Here is a 25,612-nt window from a genome sequence, read left to right on the forward strand (position 1 = left end):
GGCAGCCATTCTGTGCTAACAACTCAACATAGCCGTTTGTTTTTCTGAAGAGGAGATGTGAGGGATAATTTGTCCAACTGAAACTGCAAGGTGAGTCACCAAGGTGATGACAAGGATTAACTTCCTGCAGCCTGCTCTCATGACTGCAGAAACATTTCAGCACGGCCTGCAAGAGACAACTTCACAGAGAGCTGGAACACGTCTGGAGAAGTGTCCATCAGGAATGCCCTTTGAGCACAGCAAGTGGCTTTTTCTCTCTGACTACACAGATGAGACTTTAAAGGCTTTTGTCTGCGGGTTCGAATGTTTTCAAATGCCTGGCCAGGACTGGGAGCTCTCATTGATGACTTTGAAAGCAGGCTGGTGTTCACTATTTGTTTAGTGTTCCTTTCTGTTCCTCCAAAGTGCAAAGGAGGAGTTCATTGCTTAAATACTTGTGGTCTTTCAGTAGGAGTGTGATACCCAGCTCCTTCTGGGTGACTTGAAAAACGGCCCTTCACAGTCCTGCTGAAACTTGCTGCGCCAAGTTGAAAGCAATTTGTCTCATTTCCCATCCTGAATTCTCGTGTTGCACAGCTACCCCTGCGCTGCTAACCAGCTCCTTACGGCATGCTTTAAGAGCCTGTCTGGTGGCAGGAATACGCTGACAAAAGAAGAACATCTCAAGAGTTTCAGACTGTTTGGGTAGCAAATTAAATTTCTGCTTGTTTCCCCAAATTGTAGCTGTGACTAAGATATTTTGCAGCTGCTACACCGTTAACTAGAGCTTCACAGTATTGCTAATAAAAGATATGAAAGAAATAATTCTGAAGTGGTAGATCTGACTTATCTTCTTGCTCTAGGGGCTCTAAAGTGGATTCCAATCATGTTCAGTCACAAACTCTATTGCCCAAATGATGCCTGTTCCCAACTGCCCCAGACTGGTTTTTGTGTCAGAAAGCCTAGGTAACACTTTTCAGAGCTCTGACCTGGTAATTTGCCCCCTGGAGCTACTCTTTTGATTTTTCCTAATATCTAAAACCCAATTTCTTGAACCAAGTATTCAGTAAAAGTCTCTCCTGCACAGTATGTATCTTGGAAGGAGAACCCACAACAAACCAAGATACTTAGACAAAAGTGAAACTAGCCCAAAACATGTTAAACAGTAAAAATGACTGTGCCACACTCAGGGCTTAAATACAGCTTTTGATAATGACTGTAAAGGGCAGTGATGCATTTCACTTACATGAAAAAGCAGCAGACACGCAATGTTCTCTCTGGCTTCTTTGGAAAAGCATTTAGGAGCTCTCATGTTATAGGAAGAAACAGGAGAAGCAATTAGCACCAAAGCCACACTGCAATTCTCTGAATACTACTTCACACAAACAGATCTGCAGAACCCTATGGCTTTACTCAAGCAAGGAAATGTTGCTCAGTGTAATTAAGGATTGCCTGCATAGGACCCTGAAAGTAGAACAGCTCTCATCATGCAGGATCTTAAAGCATGATGCAGGATACAAACTGAGTTCTCTGCTGTCTCTTTCTAAATGAGATCAGACACGTTTTCTGCTTTTCCAGGCCCAGGATCCCTTTTACAAAATGTACTTTTTTTGTTGAGCCAAGGGGCAACTGCTTTACTGGCAGTAGTTAATAACACTAAGGAGAGTACTTCTGACAACCTATATCATCCTCTCAGTTTATCCACAGCTGTGGGGAAGGTTATCCTACTTGTTCTTGCTGTGGAAGATGTCTCCTCCCAATCTCTGCCAGCCCATGAACAGTGTGACTGTGACCAGGAATGTGAGCACTGGCAGTGAAGGACCTTTTCATGGCAGAAAAGGTCTGGTTTTCTCTCAGATTGATTCCATGCTATGATGCTACCCTGATTTGTCATTTTGGACCTCCTAAGTTATCTCAATGGCAAATAAACTGCAGGTGCTTTGAAGGGCCACCTGCTGCATCAGGTGGGGTTGATGTAAATGTCACCTTTCTTTTAAATCTAATGCTACATGCATGGCTGAATGAGCTGTTGCGCTGTGTGCTGAGAAGCAGCAGACCTGAATAGCACGTATGAGAAATGATGCACAAAGCCTGTGAGTTTATATACTCCTTTTTGGGCCAAATACTTTACTGAGGGGGATTACTGGGAGTTTTAACTTCTGCAGCTGTTTCTCTGTGTTCATAAAAATTCAAAGCTCAGTCTCATGTTACACCAGGGTAAACCAGATGTACTTCATGTCTCAGGTACTACCCGCTCAAAATTACTCTCAGTTCACAGGGGCAGAAAGCAATGTGCAACCGGGATGAATCTGTCTCTCGGTGAGGCTCCTTGTCCTTCTAATCCAAAACCCCTCTGACTGGAAGATCTTCTACGATACTAATTCCTTCCAGTATTGCCAATTTTTAGAGTTTAATCATAAATCTGCTGGAGCTGGATTTGCGTTAGGGTGAAACACATCAGTCTTCACACTCTGCCTGTGGGAAATCCCTGCTGGGGTTTGTTACCCTTCCTGCTTCTTTCTTCCAGCAAAGTAGATTAAGTTCTGGAGAGAGCAGGCAATGCTCCGTCCTTACCCTGAGGAACAAAAAGGGGTTGTGAGATAGTCGAGGGGGACCAGAAGAAAAACAACCAGTCTTATGGATGATAAAAGTAGTTTTGCCCCTCTCGGAACAACAGGTCATTCCCTGTATATTCCTCTCAGCAGCAAAGGCAGGAGGGAGGTCTGAAGGAAAAGGCTCTTAGCTGTAAGCTTGAGAACAGAAGCACAAGGGCAAAATCCTAGCAAAAGATGGGAGATAATTACGCAGCTGTGAGCTCTGGGGACAGCTAACAGCCTTGTATCGTCAGACAGCACCGCAGGCCAAACCATAATCTTTGCTTTGTTCCAGTGTCTGTGAGTCTGGGAGCGCTGCTAACAGACTGTCAAACTAGAAAGGGAACTAGGAGGGAAGTTTAAATACCAAAGGGTAGGGCACAAGCTGTGTTTGAAGTACCTGTTGTGTTCTGAGCTGGAGCAGTTGTCCAGGTGGAGCAGCTCGGGCTGCCCTCGCCCCCATTTTGCACTGACTGGGAGGGAAGCAGGGCAGCCCCAGGATTTATCGCTCCGATGCCTAAGTGCATGGTTTGTTTGAAAGGGCACTGCGTTATTTTAATTGTTTTTGCTGTTTTTGTCATGAAGAACAGAGTCCTCCTTTGAGGCACACGCCCTCCCCGTCCTGAGGGGATCCAGCTCCGCCCTGACGCAACGGCCACCACAGTCAAAGCCCGCCATAACCCGCCACAGTGCTCCGCTGTGACAGGGAGCAGGCGGCGGAAACCAACCCTTGTGCGGCAAGGGCGGGAGAGACAGTGTCACTGCTTCTGGCGAAGCAGCTGCGCTATATGTCTTGAAATGACCGCTCTGCTCAATCCCTCCGGCTCGGCCTGGGTATTTCAGCGTGAACGATAGAGAGGGCATTTCAGAACCGCCAACTTTCTGCCATCAACTCCCCCCCCGTGGAGCTGATGGTACTTTCCAGCGCGGCGGGTACAGGTGCCGGAGGGGCGGGGCTGCATGGAACGTTCTGGAGTGCGTGCGCGTCGCTAGGTGACCGCGGCGGCGGCTGTAGTAAGGGCGGTGTGAAGGACGCGGAGGCCGCCGTGAGCTCATTACGTGCTTCCCTGCTCCTGCGGCCAGAGTGCAGTGTGTGCTTCCGTGCTCCTGCGGGCAGAGTGCAGTGTGTGCTTCCCTGCCTGCGCTGTGACACCCGCACAGGCTCCCAGGGTGGATTTTTTACCGTGTCTAGTTTTGAGGTGCTGTTCTGTGGCGTTCTGTGCCCCCTACCCCAGCAGGAGCCGTGTGTGTGTATGTATGTGTGTTTTCCTTGAGGCCGCACATCTTTTAAACTCCTCCAGTTAAATTGTTATCTGTGGCTTCTCCACTGTAAGGTCAGTGTAAGCAAGTATAGCTTCAGGGAGTGTGTTAACTGCCAGCTGGGGATGTTGCTGCTTGGCTGCAGTAGTGTTGCCAAGGCAGGCTTGCATGGGAGAGGAGTTGCGCTGGGATGGTTGCAGCCAGGGTTTGTCTGGAGTTCAGTAAATACTCCAAGGTCCTCATGGCTGGTATTTAAGTGACAGAAGTGGGTCTCATTCTGTGTTTTACGACCTGGGTGGTTTAAAGGTGGGTGTACACTGGCCATGAATAGCATAGATATTTGATACCATAGATACCAAATATGCTCCACTTAATGCAGAACCGTGAAAAGATACAAAATTATCTTGTCACAGTGTAATCATAAATAGTTTCCATTGATTTATACTCATCTTTATATATGGTTCATTTGTATGTGAAGATGTTGTTTACAGTTTGTGGAATAATTTGTAGTAAGGCATAAAAATGATAACTTCTGATAACCTTGGCTTCAACCAGGCATTAAAGGGGGGTTGGATTGTATTGATTTGTACATTAGGTTCATTAGACTAGGTTTCTTTCATAATTAAACTGTGATTTTTATGTTCCTGAGCTTGTGATATGAGTTTTTACATGTTCATTTATGATTTATTTTCTTCTTTAAGCATCTGGTTCAGTCTTTCAAGGTTGGCTTGCACAGGGTAGATGAACTTAGAAAGATTTCTTCTGAGAGCTGTAAAAATGCTTATGTTACGAGCTCAGGTGCTTTTTGGAGCAGCAGAGTAATGGACCCTTAAGGATTGATCTGCATGTGTGAGAGTGTATGTTAAGCCTACTGGAGTAAGCAGTATCAATGAGATTGAGCATATGCACTGTAAATAGGACCTAAGCCCCCAGTCTTTGTCAGAGTTCTCCTCCATGCTATTCCCAGGGATAGGCACCTTACCACAGTCCCAGACTGATGGAAAAGAGAAGCCGGTTCCCTGTCCACCCCCCCCCCCCCCCCCCCCCCCATCCTGAAACTATCCAGCAGACACAGACCAAGTGTTTGGCTAATAGTCTCAGTTCAGTGTCAGGTTCCCAGCTGATTGCTGAGCTGGCAGCATCTCCTGTGCCCTCTGCAGAGACTGAAGCCGTTTAAAGGCTGCTGTCAATGGAAGACTGAAAAACCTGGACTTGAAGCTGTTTTAGAAAAAAACTTTGTTTTTTTGATTGGATTGGAGTTCATGAAAGATGGGAATAGGGTCCTCTGTTGACGTTGAGAAGTTGTGGCATGTCCAGCCCTAGACCTGGTATGAATTGCACTACAAGTCTATTTGCACAAAGTCCTGTGTGACACCACCCCAAGGTCCAGCCTATGCCCCATGCAGACCTGTCTCCTGAGGGTAAGTGGCGCTTGCCCCAGGCAGCACAGCTGTGTGGAAGAAGTGGCTTGTCCCCGATGGTGTAGGCTTTGTACTACCAAAGTGTTCTGCTCAGTTCTGCAGGTTTAAGTTTTCCTTAATTTGCGTAAGAATTACAGGAACCATTACTTCGCTTTGGATATAGGTACTAACTTAGGAATTACTCCCATTTTTACTTGTGAACAAGCCACTTTGTCTTCTGATGTACTCCTTTCCTTCTTGACTTCTCTTTCTCTTTATTTTTTTTCTTGACAGTGTTAACAAGCCCCAGCAGAGTTGCTGAAGTTACCTCCAAGTGACATATTCAAGCACTGGAAAGGTAAGATCTCATTTCTAAGCTGCAGTGAGTGGCATTGTGTGCATCTGCGATGTGCATACCCGTCATCAGCTTACGCATGCTCTCACAACACTTGGGAAAGTTGTGAGGCAGATTTTGATATTTCTGCTTGTATCATCAACTCTCCAGGAGAAAGGGAGTCCTCTGAGAAGCTGGCATGCTGGTAGTCTGCTCGTGTCCTGTGTCACTGAAATATTTTCTGTGGCTTCTGATAGAAAATTTATTAATGAGCATGAATTGTTGTGTGTTTTGATGGATTTTCTGAATTCTTCTTTGCACTAATAATTGTGTGGTTGCCTGGAACAAGTAACTCAAATGATCCCCCCTTCGTATGCTGGGGAGCCAGATGAAGCCCTGAGTCAGGGGCTTTGGAGTGTACAGGAGAAATGCCTTGCTTAGGTGAGAGAAATGTTGGTGAAATGCTACTGTGCCAAGACTCTTCTTTGGTTATGGTCAGGTTGCTGACTCAAGCCAGACCTTGCAATGATGTATGGGCTGAATTCCGTTCTAATACGGAAGTAAGTGGTCTTTTAGCAGGTAAGGAGATGTTTCTACATGTATTGGACTTTGATTTGGTTTTCTTTGTGTTTCAGATCCTTGGTTCTTCATGAGTTAGCCTGTAGGGGCTTATTTATGGGGAACACAGATGCTTCCTAAGATCCGTTTTGGATAGGGAATATCATTTTCAGAGCCCAGAAGTGGCTCCCCAGTTAGTCATCTTTGTGGGATAGGGTGCTGAACAAGGTGACAGGGGAGTGATTTCCATGGCTGTTGCCAGGATTTGAGGGTCCCAGCTAGGAAGCTGACCAGGTCAGAAGGCAGATTCCTGTAATGTATATTTAAAAAAACCCAAAATGTGTGTGGAAGTGGTTGTCTACATTTGTTTTTGCAGTGAAATATTATGAAAAAAGACTTTTGAATTTTCTTCCCTGTTTATTTGCTTGCTGCTGTTTTTTTCCTGACGCCTCCTCCTTCCCAATTTTTTCTCTTGATTTTTGGCGTAAAAAAATGTTCAGATACTAATGGGCTTTTGCTCTTCTTATATGATTATACATGTAAATCATTAATAAAGAATCTGGTTAGTTTTGTTCATGTTTTAATCTTCCAGCTTTTGGGATGTCACCATTACCATAATTCTTCAGGTCTAAATTTCTGAAAGCAAGTTGAGTTATCTCCCTGTGCTTTCAAAAATGGGTCAGGGTAGTGAGGAACTGTCAGACTGGGAGCTGGTGAAATGGTTTGCCTTTCCAGTCTGACTAAAGTGAGAAACCAGTGTTAATGGGAGAGCAGACTACAGTGGTGATAGTTCTAGCTGAAAACCTATAAAGTGCTTGGGGAATTAATGAAACAAGTAATTTTATGATAGAGTTTTATAGCATGGTATTAATAAACAGCATGAGTTTGACATAGAGTGGCAGAAAAATGATCAGTTTGTGATGGTACTCTGTTTTACAAGTCTCTGGATATGTCAAAATAGTGTTTTATGGCAGGAGGAAACACAAAAGATCTGCGGGAGTTCATGGTGTAAATAAAGAGATAATGGTCATAGCAGAAAACTGTGAGGTAACAAACAGCATTGGATGAGGAAGCAAAGCTCTGAACTCTGTCCTTATGATTATGTCTCCTGGTGGAGGAGAAGCATAGTCTGCATGAATAAACTTCAGAGTAATCAAAATACTTCTCCATTTTCAAATATGTCTGAAAGTTCAGAGTTGCTGATGCCTTTGGATTTTTCATTGAGAACTGATGAAGGTGGTGTGTTTTGAAGGCAAGTAATTGAAGGAGAGATGAAGTGAGTAGAAGAGACACATGACACAATTGAACGTATTTAGGGGTTGGGGCTTTTTTTGCTGTCTCCTTGGAGCACAAACCTTGCAAGTCAGGTCTTTGTAAGCATATAAAACTCTTGTCCCTCTCACCAAAAACCCTAAAATAATTTTATAAGCTGTATGTAATCCCAATAAATTTGGGGTGTAAATTTTTATGTGCATACTAGGTCTTAGACTATAAATTCTTTCTGATTGCATCTGCTTGAGTGTATATAACACCAGAAATGACTGTTCTTTGTGTGCAGTGAAGGTTGTAAGGCTGTGTTATCTTACACCTGCTGATAGCAAATTAGTAGTGTTTTATGCAAATTTAGTATCATTGCTCCATTTATGGGTAATAACATCTCCCTGGATAGACCTAATAGAGGTCCTTCCCTTTTCATTTCCATTTCCTCTTGGACAGAAGTGTTTTCCTGACTTATTTTATACCAGCTGCTAGTTCCTTGTCCTAATGTCAGTGTGGCATTGGCCTTGCAGCGATCCTGTGTGCTTACCCTGTTTCCTGATGTTTGTATGTTCACAAAAGTCCTTGTTGCTGTATGTGTTTGGCTTGTTTTCAAGAAGGAAGCCCATAATGATCTCCAGGCTTCTACTTACAGAATAAGCAGATGAGGTCTGCCCTGGTTTTTCTTTTGCCTTTGCTGACATGCTTTACATGTAAAACAATGCCCTGTCTGGACTTTCAGGTGTTTCAGCCACTTTCAACTCCCACCTTCTTTATTTAGTCAAAGTGCCTTCTGGGGTGTCAAACCTGCATTTTTTTAAAAATCTTTTCTGATGTAATGTTTCCTTATCTTGCCAACTATTTCTGCTTTGTTGCCTTCATCCCTCCTATGAATTTGACACCTTCGTAATTTAATCTCCCAGTCAATGTCTTGGCTTAGTGTCTGGAGCATGCCAATTACATTACACTTCTCGCCTAGCACATGTGCTTCTAATTCTGTATTGTCACACACCAACTCCAAGTGTTGCTACAGATCATGTTTATGCTTCAGTCCTTCATTGCCTGCTGCAAGGAGGGGGAAGTAGAAGGGTGCAGTGCATTCATCCTGCCTCTGTTAGCAGTGTTGGATGCTTCCTAGTGAACTGAAGGGGGTCCTGTGACAAATATTTTTGTCATGACCTTCACTGGGGAAAAGAGTCTTCCAGCTAGAAGTCTCCCAATGGAATCCTACATACTACCTTGTTTGGGTGCAAAATTGTAATCCTAAATTGAAAGTTGCATTGTTTCAATGCTGACTTCTGCCATGCCTGTGCTGTGTGGCTGCTACTGTAAGCTGCTTTTTTTGGTAAGTGGAAGGAGAGTGTGAAAGATGAGGATGCTTCTTCTGCCCTTGTTATTAATGTGAGTTGTTCCATGTGTAGGAGAGTTAGAAAATCTAGGTTCTTCAAGATTTGTTTCCACTAGCCAGGATCTGGTATGTAAGAGTGGTCTGTGAGTGGTATGTGATGAAGGTTGCGGTGCGAGTTCATCCCTCTCAGTCATGAAAATAATCACTCTGTTCTATCTGGCCATGTGTTTTCATGACTTTTGCTGGACAACTGGTTTTATATAAATCCAACAGAGATGTAGTAATGAATGACACAGATTGTTGGGTGGGGCAAACAGACTTTGTGGCTGCTTAAATCTTGTTTCCCTAAGAAAACAAACTTAAAATCAAATGTGTCCTGGTATGGGAGGACATATAAAAAATATTTGCATAAGGAATCTAAGATTCCCTAATTGTGGCATTTTCCATGTCTTGAAACCATTTAAAAGCTCCTTCTGTAACCACCAGCTCTGAGGCATACTGGCTGGTGTTTCTGGCCAGTACTGCTGCTCTGACTGATGTGGAGGCCAGGTTTCATTCATACAGCAGTACTCCCCAGCCTTGACAGCCTCCAGAATGATCCTGACTCTGGAAGCCTCTCTTGACTTCTGAGCTTTGGGCAATACCCCTGGAGAGCAGAGGCCAAATACATATCATAGATCAGTCAGTGTGATTGCTACTATCCTGAATAACAGCTTTCTTGAGGTCACTCCAGTGTCCATGAACTAAAAATTGAGGATAGTAATTCAGGGGCTACGGGACCTGCCTACAAAGAACACAAAATATACTGGGGAAATACTAGAGAGCAGGTCAGTATGTCCTTCAGGAGTAATAGTACTTTAATAATCCATATGGCATGTTAATAGCACACATCTCTGTAGTTTACCATATAGATGAATCTGGCAGCTACCCCAGCTTGTTTCAGTTACAAGATATTAAGAGTCCTCTGTGACATGCTGTCCCTTTAAAGCTGCTGCAGTATTGGATATATCTTACAGGATGTATTTATTCTCTTGCATGATTAGCACTCTCTTTCTTTGTCCTTCAGCAGTTGATTGCTTTCAACCTGGGGACTCTGCCTGAGAGACTTGGGAGAATTCCCAGGTGTTACATGTGTATGAGTATGGTTATGAGGAGGCATATTAGTTCTTGAGAGTGGATCTTTTTTACTGCAGTAATAAATCTTCAGAGGTAGCAAACAATGCTGATTTATACACAACCAGATTAAAGTTTGGGAATAAGAGCATAATTGCTGGCACACCTGTCTTTTTTGATCATGTACAGTGTTCAGTTAAGGTAACGACAGGCTTATCTCTGTATTTGAAAGCCAATGCCATGTTGCATTTACAGCTTAATACAAATAAGCAGAATTCTTCTGTGCTTCAGTGAGTGAGTGTAATTGCTGGCAGATGTGAGTTTTAGGTTAGCATTCCCAAATTGCCCACCATTTATAGAGCTCCCTTGAAACCACACTGCAGCACAAGCCTCTGGTGATGGGAAGGTGAAGGCTGCGTTGCTGTAATATGAACAGGCAGCGGAGGCAAGACTTTTTCTTCTTGGAAAAGCCAACGCTGTGATACCCCTAATGTCTCACTGTGCTGGCAGGCAGCCTAGTTTTCCATAGTCCCTATGGAAAAATGAAGCTTTGACAACTTCTATGACTTGATCATCCAGTGCTAGTCTGGCTGACTCTTAATGCTGTGCTGAGGTATTTTTGCTAGTTTAGGATTGCAGCAAAGTTTGTAGCCTGTCGTTCTGTTGTATGATGTTACATCTTACATTAAAGTGTGGCTGTAAGAAAACCCTGTCATTTTCATTAAAACATTGTACAGGAAGAGGGCTCATTTACTGGCTTGAGTAAAGACATTGTTTCCCCACTGTATACTTGATACAGGAGAAGTCTGAAGAAATCTGTGTATTTTTATACACCAGTTATCTAGGATAAGTACTGTAAAGATACCTCATTTGAACTGAAAACCATCAGATCCTTCTGAATGTTTTAACAAAAATTGGGTGCTATAGTTCTTGCTTGTCTAAAACTGCTGAAGCATCTTTCCTCCATTCTCCTGAGCCTTCCAGCTCTTGATGGGACCAGAATTGGGGGTCCCAGAGGACTAACACTGGAAAGAAGGACTAGGCTATGAGGTTAAGATAGCTTAACCATTTTCTGAACTGCCCACAGCACCACAGCATAGCCTATATCCCTGGACAAAAAGCTTCAAATCCTTTAATAGTCAAGATCCCAGTTTGAACCTGAGCTTGCAGGGAGCAGAGGCAATACTGAGGCAAAACTGTCTGATTTTGAAGGTGAAGGCATTGTTGTCGGACTGGGTCTGTATGAAGTCAGTATGTAATTAGTACTCATTCATTTCTGAGACAGCTGTGAAATCATCCTATCTTGGAGCAGTTTCAGCAAGTTAACAGTGTTTTGTGACTGAGCTTTGGAAGCTCTCCTGCTTAATTTGCAGCTTCCTCAGATGTAGTCATGTTAAAGCTGGGTTGAGTCTCGTTCCTTTAGAAACCTTCCCTGGAATATAGGTAGAGAGAAATGATCACCTTTTGAATTTTCAGAGCAGTGTCTTGTGCAAAAATGTGCTGGGGTTCTGCAGGAAAACCAAGATTAGCTGGGTTAATAGCATGGGATTTTAGAAGAGAGAGTAATGGTTATATGCATCACCCAAGGAAAGATCTGTATTTTTTGATCATATGCAAGCTAGAAGAGTAGTAAGAATCCTAGAATGGTTTGGGTTTGAAGGGACCTTAAAGCTCATCCAGTTCCAGCCCCCTGCCATGGACAAGGACACCTTCCACTAGAGCAGTTTGCTCCAAGCCCCGTCCAATGTGCTTAACATATTTCTGCTAGAGATGAATTGAAATACTCTGATTTTAGAGTTGAATAATCTGTAACTCTTGTCAGCATAGCAGTGTGTCAGACTGGCTCTGAAAGCTCAGCTTTTCTTTGAGGAATTGTATGTGTTTCTGTAGCACTGGCCCGTGGTGATGCAGGTAGCCCAAAGAAATACAGATTCGGCCTGTAATTTTGGATACAAAATGTAGGATTTTCTTTCCCAGAAGAGCCTTCCTCCAGCTGCTGAAGCTGAGGCCTTCTGTGTAAAGGACAAGTCTGAAAGATTTTTAGGGTTGAATTGTGACTGCAGTACATGCTTCCAGTCACACTGTCATGCTCTGGTTTAGGCAGACACAATGCGAAATTTGCTGCTGTAAATCAAGTTCTTCCAGGCTTGTTTTCATAAGGGTGATGTTGCACACAAAGCTGAAGCTCGGCATCAGTTCTGAAACAAGTAACTGTGGTGCTTAGCTGCTGAGGGCAGCCTTAGTTTTTTACAGTTGTTAGTTGCTTCCCAGCTCTCTTACATCACCTCCAATGGTGCTGCAAGATTGATGTAGGAAACTCTGTGCAAGTGCACTCGATCAAGAAGCCATTCTGTCACCAAGAGCTCTTAAAGATGTTCGTCGCAATGGAGCATAATTGGCAAGAGCACTGTGGAACAAACCTCTGATTTATAAGCTACAAACATGAAGTCTTTTGGAAAGTTGGAGTAGTACTTTACAGGTTACCTTTATTTTTCCTACCATAGATGTCTTACCTTGCAGGATTCCTTTATGTCGCTGCGTATTATTGAAGTGAGTTACGAAGTAGCTGTGTGTGTAGCAGGGTAGAATTGCTACAGTTTTGGGGGGTTTGCTTCAAAAGAGGCCAACTGAAGAAACACTAAATAAAATATGAATGCTTAATTAAAATGAGTGGGGGTGTAAATTTCTGAAAGAATGCATTTAATCAACTGGCAGCAGAGAAGTGGGATTTACTGCTGTTGTAGTAGAGCCTCAGAATCTCCCTAGGATGTGTTGCCATTGTACAGGTGGCAGTGTACATACAGTATAGAGGATGAAACTGTGCTTGCCTGAAGAGCTTTTTGTCTAACTGGAAAAGGAGAACAGAGGTGATAGTATTTACACTTGAAAGATAGGAAGCTGAGGCAAGAGGTAAATGAATTAGCTAAAGTGGAAGCAGATCTCCTGCATCTCAGGCAAGGCTTTGGCCAAAAGCTCATTTTCCCTCTTGATAAATGCGTTCTGGTTCCTAGTAGACCAAAACATAACTTGTCATTTACATAAGATATATTTTCCTTCTTTTTAGGAATTGAATAAACCAGAATTGAGTACTGAAAGCACAGAAATTCATCCCCTACTCTTGAAATTTTCCTTCAGTCCCCTCACAAATTCAATTTTGGACTTCCTGTAAATAATTCTTTGAATTGGTAAATGGAAACAGGGTGAGAAGCGTATTGCCTTCATCAGGTGGTAAAAGAAACAGCTTCTACCGAGTTTCTACTTAAGGATTGTTTTACATATGCAAAGCAGGGCGTGGCACTTGTAAATCACTAACTGCAGTGAGCAGTTTAGCATCAGACAGGAAGCTTCTGGTACATAAGAATGCTGTTGTCCTCTTCAGCCCAGCCAAACCCAAAGCAAAAGGAAGTATTGCAAGTTCCGTTCCTGTTCTTGATGTTTGTTTGGAATCCTGACTCCGAGTTTGAACCTCAGTAATTCTTTAATGTAGGTACATGCTAATTTCTAAGTATACCCATATGGAAGATCTTGATTTATTACCTGGTAAAGCATTAATCCGGTGTTGCAAGGTAATGTGGAAATTTGTGGGTTCCATCAAGAGCAGGAACTGAATGTAGATTATGTGCTGCAAAAGCCCTTGGAGAAAGCAGGAATGGTGAGAATTGAGAGCACTGCAATGATGCCAGCCAGCTCCTTAGCCAGAGGAGATCTGCTGTCTGGTTTGAACTCAGTTCCTTTCCTTTTGAAATCCAGGTATGAATTATAGAATTTTCAGCAGATCTGCTCAATATTAATAATTTGCTTTTATGTTGAAACCAACTTCTTGCAAAAAAGGCATCACCTTTTGAGTAGCTCTGGAGTTGATTGAAATACGTGAACCCCAAAATATCTATGTTAAAACTCAGCTGAAGCTTGAAACTTCTGTGAGTATTGAGATGCTTTGAGAATGTGTGGCTGCTTTTACTTCATATGCAAGTAAGATTATTATTGTTATTACTATTTAAAGTAGTGACTTGTATTTCTGATGGCTCATGCAAATAGCTGTGTTGTAGTTTTGGCCAAGCTTGTCAAAGACCCCAGCCTTACAAATACAGTCTGAAATGTAAATGTACATAAGAAGATTCAAATACTTCTGTACAGTATTCCTAGAAAAACAGACCCAGCAAAGCATGGATGAAATGTTAGTCTGAAATGTATTATAAGTGCTGCTGGTTGTGCTGCCTGTAATTAAGCCTCACATTTCCCATTAGAAGCCCCTGTTTTCGGTGGCATATAACTTTGCCAAACTTTAACTGTTTGGGCTGAAACTTTCCATGCTGAATGTCTGCCTCAGATGAATTGTTTGGAAAGCTTTGACAAAAAATGGTTTCACCATTTCTGGGAATGAAATGAAGAGAAAAATATTTTCTTTTGCCCATGCAAACTTAATTCTGGCACTTCTGAAGTTTGGAGTGCTTGGGTCTGTAGCCTGGATGGTGTTTTTGTATATGTATGTTTACGTTTCCTTCAGAAAAGGCAAGTTTATACAATAATGCCTATGTGGATATATTTGCATAGCAGAAAACTTGTAACTGCACATGAAAACTGTAAATAATTCACTTAAATTGGAAACAATCAAATGACATTAATTTATTGTTTGTTCTTGAGCAAATTGCTTGAAGCCTGATGTCAACAGGCCCATCTTTCATAAGGGACTGGACTATGGATGAGTTTTAAGATTGGTCTCTTTAAGATTAATTTTTATTTCAGTTCTTAGATATAAAGTAAGGCTAATGCTCTTCTCCTCCACACTTTCTTGCCAGGCTGAATTGAAGTTCACAGGGCATTTTGGTTTTGGTTGGTGGAATACACCGTGATGCCACCCAGATGGATTTCAGTAGCAGGCTTATCTTTAGGTTTTGGAGTGAGGTTGTCTTCTGCAATACCCTACTACTTCCTTAAATCTAACCACAAAGTTGTAAGGCAACACAGTCACTGCCTAATGTTCAAAGTACAAGACTTGATGGGTGGGGAAGGGATGGAGAAGCTGCTTGGACAGGCCTTGAATTAGTCTGGGAGAGCCTTCAGTCAAAAGTAGAGTAGGAGTGGGCACCTACTGCTGCATGCTAGAGGCCGTGTTGGGTGAGTAGAAATACAGCTTTATCTTTACATGACTCTAAATTGTCCTTGGTCTTAGCCAGCCTAGTCATGCGTAGCCAGCTTAGCATGACTGGATCACGACTTGCTCCCTGAACAGCTCTTGAATGATGAAAGAGGATGTGAGTCAGTAGAAAAGATAGTTGAGAAGCTCAATACTGGTATGAGCTGAGTTGAATGGGAAGGAGACAAGGGAGCACAGACCTGATGGGAGCACAGGTCTCTATTTCCATTAAGGCATCAGGGCTGCACATTTGTGGACAGGTCACTGCTGCCTTGATCCTGATTTGGGCTCCCTTTCACCCATGTGCTTGGGGAGCAGTCTCCTCTGTGTGCTGGTGTGGTTGCAGTGCAGCTCTAGCCAGAGCCTCTGAGGCCCTGTTACAGGCTTCTATTTGCTCTTTATCTGTTATAGCTTTGTTTTCTCCCCTCTAACCTCCATTCCTCATTGGTTACACCTGACTGTAAATGACATCTGGTGTAGTCCTGCACCAAAACTCTGCTTTATGTTCTGTCACTGTCTTCACTTGCTGGCAGAACTGAAGCAATTGCAACACTTTCCTAAATGCAGGTCAGTTCCAGGAAGAGATCCAAGCTGGTACATGGGGTCTGAGGGAAATGATGTTCCTATCTGTCCTGAAAGAAGGATACTGTTGGAAAACACTACCTGTATCCAAAGCAGACCCATGCTTTTGCATATTGCCAGAGTCCTCAGAAATTGCTGTCTCATGTGCAGGTTATTTAGGTACCTGGCTAGTCGTGATGGAAACATCAGCCTATCTTCATGTTTCCTGGTTCTTACTGTAGATGCTTATTTATTGTTTGTTTGTCATTGTTCACTCATGCAAAATATTTCAGAGACTTGTATTCCACCAGAGCAAAGTTTGTTGTTGAGGCTTGGTTGGATTCCTTTGTATTTTAAATCCAGAGTTTTGCTGGCATACATGCAGGAAATGGCAAAAATCCCAGGAGTATTTTGTATCGTGGCTCCTGGGAACCACAGCAGACTTCTGGGACCGTTTCCATTAGCCTGAACTATGGAAGAAGAGTCTTTGAAGTTCTTACAGTTTAGGGAGGGACACAAAGGATGAAGGTAGTGAGACACAGAAGTGAAAAGCCTTGTCCAGTGAGGTGTGAACTGATGGTGGTGGGAGTGGGACCCTCCCCACCACCCTGCTTGTGGTCTGAAGAGTCCCAGCTGGTACACAGAGGATGTTTGTAGGGGAGCACTGGGTGGATAGTTAATCAGCTTATTGAATACCTTTGAACAAACCCACAGTTGTTTTGTTTCACTAACAACAGGGAAGGACCAAAATCAATTTGGAGAAAGCAGGTGTATGTGTGCATGGCTTCATCCTGCTGAGCAGGGAGATGCTTGGGCTCCCAGTTGGTGCTTGGAAACTGTTGAGGCACTGACAGTGTAACTTACCTCTTTGGGCCTCTAATGGGTCAGATGAGCTGCTTATGTGGGGACACAGTTGTTCCAGTGGTACCCTCAAGGTAACCTCTATTTTTGTTGCAGACTGAGGTGCTGGCACAGGGTGCCCAGAGAAGCTGTGGTTGCCCCATCCCTGGCAGTGTTCAAGGCCAGGTTGGACACAGGGGTTTGGAGCAGCCTGCTCTAGTGGAAGGTGTCCCTGCCTGTGGCAGGGGGTTGGAACTGGGTGAGCTTTAAGGTCCCTTCCAACACAAATCAGTCTGGGATTCTATGATTTGACCTTAATCACAGGATAGATTTCTGTTTTAATGGGAAAAAAGGTTTCCTGTTCAAAGTATTCCTGAAGCAATTAAGATGGATTTTTTGTTTTTGTTTTTAAGCGGGAAGTTGTTGAGGAATCGGGGAGGTGTGTAAATGACACCGTTGGTTGTGTTAATGTTGTTATTGGCAGGGGTTTGTAGCTGCACTACCCAGGGAATTCTTTTTTGTTTTCTTTGGGGAGGGGAGAGGGGTGGACCCAGCTTGCTGCATTTTTCAGTATTATTGTCAAGAACTGTGACAACAATGAAAGAATTGTCTTTGTGCTGCAGGCCCCGAGCAAGACTTTCCTCCTTTCACTGCGTCTTGTGTGCTTAGCTCTAAGTGAAATGAACTCAAAATAAATGTAGCTTGATCAAAGAACAAGCATCTCTATAAACACCCTTAACTCCCTCTTGAGGCTGACAGTGACTACCCTCACACAGAACGGGTGCAGTTCTACTGGTGGCAATTTTCCTTTAAAAGAAGGAAAAAAGAAAACAATCTCTAAAAGACTTTGTTCCATCCTATCAAGGAAGGAATTACCAGAGGACTATAAACTGCATTCCCACTTCAAAGGCTTTTGAGCTAACTTGGATTAGGCGCCTGTCCTGCCTGCTCTCCAGTGGAAGGGCTCTATCCAGCTCTAACAGGCTTGGCCCCGGTATGTCTCTGAACTCTGTCCCTCCAAGATGGGAGGGGTGGGATGTGCTGACGGGGAAGTTGTTTGCACAGTGTTGTCTCTGTCTCGCTCTGTTCCTAAACCACGTGTGCATTCTTTCAAATTACGTTTCGGTAGCTGTGGTATTTGCCTTCACTTCCTCTCCTCAAGAGGTGTTGACGTGCTGCTAAACAGCTGCTTTGTCCTGTTCTAGAGATGGGTGCCCTTTCAGATTGGCTGGAATAACTCCTCCCAGCCTACAACCTGCATGGAAGTGCTCGGCTTGCTCATGACCACATTTATGGAGGAGCAGTGTGTATGTGGCAGGTGATCTGGAAAGGTTTTTTGGTGTGTAGTGGGGTTACACATCCAATGTGTGTCTGTTACTGCTGTTGGAACTCATCACATAGCTTTTGTTCTGAAGCAGATCTATACCTTCACTTATTGAAGCTCAAACATGTAACTAAAAACCTGTTGTTCTGAATTGAAGCCCTAAGAAATAAGGCTTTGTTCAAGAATATTTCTTGTAATGAGTATGACAGGAAAGTCAGCTTCACATCACTTGTATGTACCAGTGGTCTGCCTACATTGCTGCTTTCCTTTCCGGCTGCTCAATGGGCTTTTTTTACATATTTTGTGGGTTCAGCACAAGAATGATCTTTCATTCTTATTCCTGTGGTCATCTAAGTCTGGAATACTGCCATAATGTAGATGATAATGTATAATCTTGCGGGGCTTTCAGTGAATGTCCTGCAGTTGAATCTTTCTAGGAGTATCTCTGCTGATAGCACAACATGCTTTTGGGAAGCTGGCTACTGAGAGTTTAGTAATAGGGGAGTTCACAGTATTCTATCAATGCAGTGATTTAACACTGAATCAAAGATGTTCCTTTATTAAAATTTAAAGTAGTGTCATGGTTTGAGTTAGATACTGTGGTTAAGTGCTGCTGTGATCTTCATGAACACCATACCAAAAATAACACAAGAACAAATACTCTAAAGATGAGGGAAAGTTGGGCACCATACGCTGATTTCCCCGAAGGCCTCTCCTTCACTGTATGGAGAAGTAATTTCAGCATTCATCTGTTTTCATTGTGACATTCATTTCCTAATTTGTTAAATTGTTTTGGATTATGGTCCCAGCAGAGGGGAAAAAAGCTGAATTAAAGTATAGGAAGAAAAAAAAAGTATATGGATCTAAAATCATAGAATACTTAGGATTGGAAAAGATCTTAGGATCATCTAGTACTAACTCCCCTGCCATTTTCAGGGACTCCTCTCACTAGACCATGTCGCCCAAGACTTGAGCACTGCCAGGGATGGAGCATTTACCACTTCTCTGGGCAACCTGTGCCAGTGCTTCACCACCTTCACAGTAAAGGACTTCATCCTTATATCTAACCTGAGCTTCCCCTGTTTCAGTTTGAACCCATTCCGCCTTGTCCTGTTGCTACAGTCCCTGCTGAAGAGTCCCTCTCCTGCACCCTTGTAGGCCCCCTTAAAATACTGGAAGGCTGCTATGAGGTCACCATGCAGCTTCTCTTCCCCAGGCTGAACAGGCAAATGTTCTAGGATGTGTACAGCAGAAGGTGCTCATGTGAAACCAGAGTTCCATTCAATAGATAAATACCTAACCTGGGGAATGGCAGCATTGTAAGCCTGGGACTTCCTGTTCTTGGGACTAAGTACTCTAGTTGTATGGAAGAAAAATGTATTGGTTGTGCCACAGGCATGAGATGCGTAATTAGGCTTAAAAATGAAGTACCTTCCTTCTCTATAAAGCTGCTTCTGCTGCCCCGTCCCAGTTTCTTGGATCCCAGTTCAGGGGGTGTTACTTGCTGTGACACACCGGTTTCCTCCCAAGAGTTGCTTTATTTAGATTATGAACTATTTCTGTGAACTCTGTAAAACTAGGGCTTGACTTACAGGCTGCGGGGTTTACAGATTGAGAGCCTGTGTAACATAAATGAAAATCATATTTTGATCCTGACATCCTCATTGTACCTGAGCTGCAGTGCCTCAGGGAGCACAACTTCTGAAGTTGTGCTCCCCAGCTCATACCTCTGAAGAATTAAAGCAATTGCAGCAGCATGCTGCAACCCAGTGGTGCTCTTGTTTTGCTCAAGAGTGAGGAGGTGGCTCGTCTCTTTTCTGTAGTAACTTCTGATAGGACAAGAGAAAATGGAGGTATAGTTGGAGATTAGGAACAATTTCTTCCCCAGAGGGTGCTCAGGGCAATGGTGGAGTCGCCATCCCTGGAAGTGTTCCCAAACCATGTAGATGAGATCCTTAGTGACATGGTTTAGTGGTGGCCTTGGCAGTGCTGGGAAATGGTTGCACTTGATGACTGTGAAGATCTTTTCCAACCCGGTGCTAGCAGCTAAAGGTAGCTCTGCTCTCTGAGCAGGTTACTGGCAATTCTCCCTGCTGCCTCTGTTGTGTTGTAATTCTGCATTTCCTCTGGTGAAAGGAATTTTGGCAGGTTAATTTCTTACATAGTAGAACTGTGTTTACTTCTACCACTTTCAAGGGCGAAAAAACAAGTGAAAGGTGGCAACTGTGAGCTGGAAAGCCTGCCTCTTGTCTTCAGCAAAAGCTGGTCGTCAGAAATGTGTCGGAACAGAATTTGCAATGCTGTGTGCCTGCTCTTGGAAGAAATAAGAGGTGAAAATCTTGCTTTGGAAAGTGTTTGGAAACTAATTCCTAGCTCAGTAATCTCAGCAGAAATCTGACTGTGTAGCCCTGAATCAGTAATGCCAGATAAGGTGGTCTAATAAAAGATACTTGCCTCTTCCTACAGGCTGTGCTTCTGCTATTCCCTGCAAAGATTCAGCAGCATTGCTAAGGGAGTGCATCTGGCTTTAATATTTCCTATGCCATTTGGATGCAGAATGGAGCTGTGCTCCCCAGGGACCATCACATTACCCTGGAGTTGATGGATTGAAGACACAGTCATCTTGACAGACTTCTGGGGCTGCTCACATGAGGAATGGGCTTAACTTTTGGGTTTTAATCACAGATTTTAGAAAAGAGTCATAGAATAGCAGATTTGTTTGGGTTGGAAGGGACCTTAAAGCTCATCAAGTTCCAATCCCCTGCCACAAGACCAGGTTGCTCCAAGATCAGTTTAACCTGGCCTTGAACATTGCCAGGGATGGGGCATCCTAAATAATATTATGTTGACATAAGGAGATGTTGTCCATTGTGAAGAAAAAAGCTTAAACTGTGAAACTGGCACTGAACTTCAGATTTAGCTTTTTTTTAAAAAAAAAAAAGTATGATAATAGAGAACACTGTAAAACGGCAAAGCCTAAACAAGAGCTGTCTTGCAAGGGTAAGAAATCTCTGCCAGGAAATACTGTTCAGCTCAACTTGAGATGTCGTGTCCTTAACTTTAGACAGACCTCTAACACGAACTGATGCAAAAGGTCCTTGCTTTCATGTTTACTTACAGGCACTCCTTGGTGAAACTGCTGCTCCTGTTATTTCATCTAAATCCAAGTGGCAGCTTACTTAGATCATGGAGTGTTTTCAACCTCAGTAATTCATCTTTCCCCCCTCAAAGGAGGAGGTCTCATGCTCTGGCCACCTCCTGTTTTGCAGAGGACAGTGGATGTAGATGATGTGTCCAGTGACAAGGCTGGGTGGAGCAGGACAGGCTTCATGGCACATGGGTGTTTCCCAAAACTTTTTAAAGGTTTGGCTTTCCTCCTGATAGGAATGCCTTGCATTGTGCTGCAATCCAATGCCCTACATACTTGCCCCTGCAGTTGAAAAGCTTTTTCTAATGTTTGCATCTTCTTTCTGATTTTCAATAGCTTTATCTTCTCATTTTGAGAAGAATTGTGATGTAAATGGAGCCCTCTTTTAAGAGTCAGCAGTTTATCTTAGTGAGACTGATTTTAACATATTTCACAGAAATTTCTGCTTTTACTGCTGTGATCCTGGTGTATTTCCATAGGCTGCATGCTACTTGGGTATCCAAGTGAAACTGAAGTGGATAATGTGTTTTATCCTGTAAGTGCTTGAAGACTAACATAGTGTCTCTTTCTGGTTTGTTCTCAACAACTTCAGTATATGTGGTGTTCCTCTGGCCACTGTTTCTGACATGTCCATTTATTCTCTTATGCTTTATATTTTTGAGGAGGAGTTTTCAAAGCAGGATACAGTATCATAGCTGTCATCCATCTGATGCTGAATACAGCATATGTCTCTTGCTCCCTTTTTGTTTGTTTGTACATTATGTTCTGTACTGGTGTTGCTGCCTGATGTTCTCATTCTTCGATTACAATTCTACTTTTTGTCTGTATGTTTGGTATCAGGCACAATGTGATTCTTAGCTTCTGATGTATGCAATGGATGATTCTTGATTTCATTTCTCCATGGCAGGGGGTTGGAACTGGATGAGCTCTAAAGGTCTCTTCCAACCCAGACCATGTCCAAACCAAGTCCATGATTGTATGCTTATTGAGTTGAATATGAATCCCTTTTGCGCTGCCCACAAGCTACTTCTACTTCTCTCCGCTTTCTCTAGTAATTCTCTCTGCTCCCCTTGCAGCTCTGCCTGCCTTAGCATTAGCTGTGTGTTCAAGAAGCATATTGCCTAGTCCATCATTTGAGTTATTCAAGAAAATGCTAAATAAACTGTAGGCAGGACAAGACCAAGCAGAGTCTGGCTCAATGCAGGAAACAGTGATACCAGCTTGGTCAGGCTGACTTCTGTTTTCCACCCAGCTTTGCATGTCCAGCGTCAAAACATTATTACGTCAAGATATTCCTGCTCCTGTGCTGTCTCCCTGTCTGCTGCTTTTGATAATTTAGGGCATGAACTGCATTTGCCGCTTTTCCTCAGTCTCTGTAACCTGTCTGTCTGCTGTGGAAGGAAATAGACTGCTTTGACATGAACTGCTCTCGAGAAACTCATGTTGTCTATCAGTCATCTCTGTCTCCTGCTTAAAATGTTTGTGTAGTGATTTGTTCCAGCATTTTTCCAAGCACTGAAGTGAAAAGGCAGTTGCAGCCGTCTCTGGCATTTTCAGATGCTAAGTACCCTATGATGTGATGCATCTGGGGCAGTTCAACTGGAACAGTACATCCATTTATATGCTCTCTAACTCATCTTTCCCAAAGCTGAGGTGAAATTGTACCTCTCTGTTTCTGATGCTGGGTTGCCTGACTCTGCCATTACTCCTCTCTTAAACTTGCCACCTGAATTTTGTGGGTAATAGATCTAAAACATGTCCCAGAAAACAAATTCTCCAGCAAAATGATGGGACAAGTAGGAGGCGCTTAGCGCTTAACATGAAGTGTACAAAACTCACTCTCGTTTTAGCTAGACCAGCTTTTGGCCTCTTGTCTCACCCCATAGTATTGTTGTCTTGTGTTTAAAGCCCAGAGTATAAATAGCAAACCAAGTTGTTTTGTTCATTAAAAATGGTTTGGTAGAATTGAATCTAAAATAGCCTTTCTTTTGAGGTTGTAGCAGTTCCTGAAACCAGTCAGTGCTGTGTTTCTCTGCAGTGGGTGAAATATGTCAGGCAGGTGTTTCCAAAGTCCTTATGCTGCAGGGAAATATACTCTGATGTAATCTGCCTAATTTGACTCTTTGAATTACTTTCAAGAACACTTGCTGTTTGTAATGGAAATAGCTCAGCAACCACTTCAGAGAGGACTTTGTAATGTGAGCTGGTAAAACTCTGCAGGTGTAGTGGGGGTTTTATTTTAGTTAACATCTTAGGTTTGTTTACTTTAATGTGTTACTGAAAAAGTGACATAAAAGTGGTTTAACAAGTCATTTTTCATTTGAAAACTGTTTTCTTATTAACAAAGTTAACATCCAGTATTCTGCAGTACAACTGTTGACTCCAGGAAACCACATTTTGCCCAGGAGAGTATGTTTCCTGAGGCTGAAATTCTCCAGAGACTTTTGTTTGGGATCGTACATACCGGAGGCACTTTGGCATAAGCATCAGTTTAAAAAAAAAAAAAAAGGGAAATGGTGTTTTCCTTGCTAATTCTTGGCTACTGAATGGAGGTTACTGAGAGCCCTCTGTTGTACCGAAGCTCTGTTCTAATTTACTTCCCCCCCAATATAAGTTTATGAATTAAACTGGGTTTACCTCAGGAAACAGGTCCTGAGATGTCAAGTTCATCATCTGAGCTATGGTGTTGAGTACCTGTAGTTGATCAGAGGTGGTACTTTTTGAAAGCTTTGTTGTTTAGGGAAGTAGAAAACCACCTGTTATGAAGATGATGTTCAACACAGAGTGCCATTGTAGGAGCAACGCACAAACCCATTTAAACTGGAAGAAACCAAATGGAAACAGGTAACGCCCAGCCAGTGCAGCCATCAGTTTCCAGGTACTGCTTCATCATGCCAGTGGAAGTGTATTCCCAGTTTGGTCAGTGCGTAAGTGAGCATGTACACTGTTAAAGCTACATTTCAGTGCAGATAAAAACATTAACAAGATAGTGTGTGCCATTTAGAGGAGATGCTGTTTTATGTGTTCATTGTTTGTGGGACTTAGCAGGGAGAGCAGGTTTCAGTAGTTGGTGTTTTTTTAGGCAGGCAACAAAGCTGGTGAAGGGCCTGGAGCACAAGTGTGATGAGGAATGATTGAGGAACTGGGTGGGGGGGAACGGCCTCCAACTGCACCAGAGGAGCTTTAGACTAGAGATCAGGAACAATTCCTTCCCCCAAGGGTGGTCAGGCATGGGAGCAGGCTGCCCAGGGCAGTGGTGGAGTCACCGTCCCTGGAATTATTCACAAACTGTGTAGATGATACCCTTAGTAAAATGGTTTAGTGGTGGCCTTGGCAGTGCTGGGGAATGGTTGCACTTGATGATTTTAAAGGTTTTTTTCCAACAGAGTTGATTTGCTTCCACATGATTCTATGATTATTGTATTTCATTGTTTGTGTTGATTCAGATCTCTGGATCACTCCAAGTCCAAATACACAAATGCTCTTGCAGTCTCTCAGGCACTGCCTTTGCATGTGCTGAGGCTCAGGGCCCTTCCTGTTGGTATTGTCAGGGTCAGCCGTGTGTGTTCAGCATCCATAAGCTGCTTAGTTCAGATGTTAAAGCACAGCTCTTGTTTTTCAGTTAAGGCTACAGCTCACCCTTGCCAAATTCAGAGGTTTAAATCAAAACCATTTCTGAATTACCCAAGCATCAAAAAAAAAACCCAAACCAAAACAAAACCAGAAGGAAATCAGAAAAATAAAGCTGCCATTTGTGAGGGGTTTTTCCATATCCATCTACCTCAGAAACAGCTGAATGGATTTTATAAGACTTTCCAAAAATATCCTGCCCTATGCTAAGGGTGGAGTTAACAGCAGAAATACTTAGCAAATCCACTACAGCTCACTTTGTTTTGACAACTCTTGTCTCTTCCTCATGTACCATTGAGGGAATGTACACAACTGTGTTTTGTTTGTGCTTATATTTCAGGGGTGGCTGCTCTTCATGCCAGTGCCTGTGTTCACAGAAGGGTCAGTTGTAATTTATTATTTCCAGCACATGGATGTGGTGTTAGTCAGAGGTCAGATCAGTGACTGAAGCAGTCACGACTTGTGAACATTTTCTAGCTGAGGTTAAAGCTGGAGTGACCGCAGGCTGAAACAAGCCCCTTTTGCAGTACCTAAAGGGGCTACAAAAAAAATGGAGAAGAGGTTTGGACAAGGCCCTATAGGGACAGGCCAAGGGGAATGCCTTTAACCTGCCAGAGGGGAGACTGAGATGAGCTCTTAGGCAGAAGCTCTTCCCTGTGAGGGTGTTGAGGCGCTGGCACAGGGTGCCCAGAGGAGCTGTGGCTGCCCCATCCCTGGCAGTGTTCAAGGCCAGGTTGGACACAGGGGCTTGGAGCAAGCTGCTCTAGTGGAAGGTGTCCCTGCCAGTGGCAGGGGGTCGGAAATGGAGGGGCTTTAGGTCCCTTGCAGCATAAATGAGTCTGGGATTCTGTGAAGTCTGACCAAAATGTAAATGATGACAGTTGAAGATAAATTATTTGTAAAAAACCTCAGCCAACCAACCAAAAACCCCAAACAAACAAAAACCTTGCAAACATGATGCATAGGGAAGGTCCACTGCTCATGTTTCCCAAGGGATAGTTCTATCAGCTCCAAGTCTGCCCAAATGAAAGACGTTTCTGTCCCTTTAGTGAGCTTAATGGAGAGTTTACTAGTGGGTCTGAATGAGTTCACACTTGCTTTGTATTTCAGTGGCATTGGTGTGTAACAA

At 43.2% G+C, this 25,612-nt stretch overlaps 1 long non-coding RNA gene across 1 annotated transcript in view; it reads left to right on the forward strand.

The window, feature by feature from the left end:
- The window catches only part of LOC130602348 (uncharacterized), a 149,593-nt gene that overhangs the window by 17,338 nt on the left and 106,643 nt on the right, over nt 1-25,612 (forward strand). The window contains exon 5 of the long non-coding RNA XR_008972882.1: nt 5,528-5,591. This is a non-coding gene — a long non-coding RNA (uncharacterized LOC130602348). The remainder of the gene's footprint in view (nt 1-5,527; nt 5,592-25,612) is intronic.

The sequence above is a fragment of the Pezoporus wallicus genome, unplaced genomic scaffold, assembly GCF_028554395.1.
Source record: "Pezoporus wallicus isolate ANWC-B61680 ecotype Strahan unplaced genomic scaffold, APGP_CSIRO_Pwel_v1 contig_4161, whole genome shotgun sequence".
Taxonomy (NCBI): Eukaryota; Metazoa; Chordata; class Aves; order Psittaciformes; family Psittacidae; genus Pezoporus; species Pezoporus wallicus.